This window comes from Phytophthora sojae (genome assembly GCF_000149755.1).
Source record: "Phytophthora sojae unplaced genomic scaffold PHYSOscaffold_4, whole genome shotgun sequence".
Taxonomy (NCBI): domain Eukaryota; phylum Oomycota; class Peronosporomycetes; order Peronosporales; family Peronosporaceae; genus Phytophthora; species Phytophthora sojae.
In genome coordinates, this window is record NW_009258118.1 from 1,131,013 (window position 1) to 1,134,398 (window position 3,386).

The 3,386-nt window shown below is 60.8% G+C and overlaps 1 pseudogene across 1 annotated transcript; it reads right to left on the reverse strand.

Annotated features, from left to right (window-relative positions):
- Window positions 1-2,461: 2,461 nt before the first annotated feature.
- On the reverse strand, window positions 2,462-2,533 carry PHYSODRAFT_t825 (annotated as a pseudogene). The gene has a single exon. The product of its transcript is annotated as a tRNA-OTHER (tRNA).
- Between the last annotated feature and the right edge of the window lie 853 nt (window positions 2,534-3,386).

Below are 3,386 nucleotides of genomic sequence, written 5' to 3' on the forward strand. Positions count from 1 at the left end.
GGTGATCAGCTACCAGTCCCGCCAGCTCAAGCCGGCGGAGAGGAACTACCCAGTCCACGACAAGGAGCTCCTCGCCATGCGCCACGCATTGATCAAGTTCAGGGTCTACCTGTTCGGAGAGCAGACGTTTGCGGTCTACACCGACCATGCATCGCTGCGGACTGCGATGAAATCCCCGCATCTGTCCCAGCGCATGGCCCGCTGGCTGTCTTTCTTCTCCGAGTACAACTTCGTGGTGCGCTACAAGCCTGGCAAGAACAATATCCTCGTCGACGCGCTGTCTCGGCGTCCAGACTACGACCCACGTGAAGGCCTCGAGCGCCAGGCAGCTGACGAAGATGATGAAGACGCGTGTGCGACGTGTGTGATGTCGGGGTTGAACCTGACGAGCGTCGCCCCCAAGATGCCGCTTCGGGACGGGATCGCCGCAGCGTACGAGCATGACGCGCAGTACACCAGCATCCTGGCCCACCTCCGCTCTCCAAGCGAGGCGACATTGAAGGCTCTGTCGCGCTCGACCCGCAGCCACGTCGAGCGATATCGGCTTGATGGCTCCCTGCTGACGTACACCATCGACCGATTCGATGCCCCGAGAGTGGTGGTGCCGAATGACGAAGACCTTCGCGCCCGGGTCATCCATGAGTACCACGATGCTCCGATCGGGGGTCACTTGGGACGCGAAAAGACCTTCGCGACGGTGGCGCGAGACTTCTTCTGGCCCCACTTGTACAAGTGGGTGCGCAAGTGGGTGCGCACTTGCGAGATCTGCCAGCGAGTAAAGCCCTCGCCGTCGTCACATGCTCCGCTGCGTCCCCTTCCGGTCCCCACGGAGGCCTGGCGCCCCGTCTCGATGGACTTCGTCTTCGGTCTTCCACCCGACTCGAACGGGCGCCCGGGAGTCCTCGTTTTCGTCGACAGGTTCAGCAAGATGGTGCATCTCGTTCCAGTGGCTGCCACGGTTACTGCGGAAGAGTCCGCAGACCACTTTGTCGACGCCGTCTTCCGCCTTCATGGTCTGCCCGATTCCATCGTCTCGGATCGGGATCCGAGGTTCACGTCCGCGTTTTGGACGGAGCTGTTCAAGTTGCTTGGAACGAAGCTGGCGATGTCCACCGCGGCTCACCCGGAGACGGATGGACAAACCGAACGCGTCAACCGCGTCGTCGAAGACGTGCTCCGCAGCTACGCTACGTCATTCCCGAGCTGGAGCGCTTTCCTGCCCCTGACCGAGTTCGCTCTGAACAACGCCGATCACTCGTCGACGGGCATGACTCCGTTCTTCGTGAACTCCGCGCGTCACCCGCGCGTACCCGCCATACTTGCCGTAGGCCAACCCACGGAGGCTCGTGTCTCTACGCTTGGTGGGGGAGGAGCTACCGCTGAAGACTCACCGCCGACCGAGACGCCGGCGGAGCCGTCGCCGGTCAATTCACAGGCGTCACACGCTTCCCAGTGACCGAATCAAGCGCAAATGCAGTGACATGATCCCAAGTGAAGAAGGCCCTTACCGCACCGCATCGTGCGGTGACGCCGCTCGCAGACTGGACAGAGCGAACTCTGATCGACCCCGCTGGCGCTCCAGCGACGATGCAGCAACCAGCTACGGCCGCCAACTATGCACCGAAGTCCTCGGCGAGTCCCACGGATCACTTAGCGGTTTCCGAGTTTGTGCAGCAGCGTCAAGCAATCACACGTTTCGTGCGAGACGCACTGCAAGCCGCAGTGGACAGGCAGAAGGAGAATGCAGACAAGCGTGGACGCAAGAACAAGACTTCATTTCGCACGGGTGACCGTGTGTTACTGTCTACCGAAGGCATCCGCTCCTCCGCCGTGACCAACCTCGGTGCCAACAAGTTCGCGCCGCGCTTCATCGGCCCGTTCAAGGTGATCAAGGTCCTCGGCGACGCGTACACACTGGACATCCCGTCGTCGCTGCGTCTTCACCCGGCTTTCTACGTCGGGCGCCTCAAGCGATATCATCCTGCCGATATTCCTACCTCTGATCACCAGGATTCACTGGCGGGTAATGTACCCGAGGCTACTCGCGACGCCAACACCCATCACCCAAGCCTGTACCGTCGCGATGGTCCTCCTCCGATTGTCGACTCGGCGGGTGAAGCGCGCTGGATTGTGGACCGCATCGTTCACAACGAGGACCCATCTCGTGCAAACGGGCGTGGGCGTAATCCAGTCCGAGCTCCTCGTGCGATCTCAGCCGCGCGACGTTACCGAGTACGCTGGCTTGGGTTTCCACCTGACGAGGACACGTGGGAGACGCGTGCAGCTCTTCTTCGGGATGTCCCCGATGTTGTTCGTGACTATGAGGCGAAGGCCGCTGCTGCTGAAGAGACCACGGAGCTCCCCGCGGAAGCTAAAGCCTTAAGTGAGCGTGATGATGGAAGTGGACCCCCACCGCAAGCTCGCGGTGGCGTTCACCGCGAAGACTAAGAAGAAAACCCGGCGACGACTGCCGGACTCGAACCGGTGACCTCCGCCTTGGTGGCGCAGCGTTCGACCACTGCGCTAGCTGGACTTCCGAGTCCCCACGACGACGCGCGCGACCTCATCAAGCTTGGTGCGATTGCGCATGGCAAGTGGCAAGAAGGATTCGCGTGGGGATCGAGCCCACGCGTCACAGCTCAGCACGGTGAGCGCTTGCCCACTTCGCCGCTCCACTGATGATCGCTGGTGTCGAAGATGTCCAAGCTGGTCTCGCTGCGACGTCGGTTCGAGTCGACGCTTACGCGACTCTTCGTCGGGAGTTACTTCGAAGGGTCGTCTCGAAGAGTCGCGCCGCGCTGATCGCCATCCTGTGTCTCGACACTCACCGGGTCTCCGCTCCGTGCGCATCACACTTGCGCTTGTCGTCAAGCGTTGGAGTCGCTTCCCACGTCCCTTCGGGGGTCCGTGGATGTCCGCAGCCACTTGGGGCGCTGCGCGTTGCTTCGGCGTGTGCGCCGACGAGATGTCTTGGTGTGTGTAAGCTGCTGCGCCTGCGCCGTCCTGTGTCGCTCGGTAGCACGAGCGCCGTCCCTCCGCCGCCTCGGTCGTCCATGGTGTTCTTCGGGTGTTCTTTCGGAAATGTGTCTTTTGCACTTACGTTGCGTAAGCGCAACTTTGAGAGGGGGGGTGATGTAATGGGCCCATTTACATAAGTAGGTAGATTGACAGTACATAAAGTAGTTAAGTCAGTACACGGCTAGCGTGTACTGACGGTCATCGTGATTGGCCGAATTGGGGGAGCCAGACCCCATTTCAGCCAATCAGGCGTTGACCTGCATTTGAGTGGCTCACATGAGACCAGGGGTAGCCGCCCTGGTCCTTACATAAAACAGAGTTGATTTTACCCAAGCCTGACTGCTTGGTCTCACTAAAGCCGAGTCTAA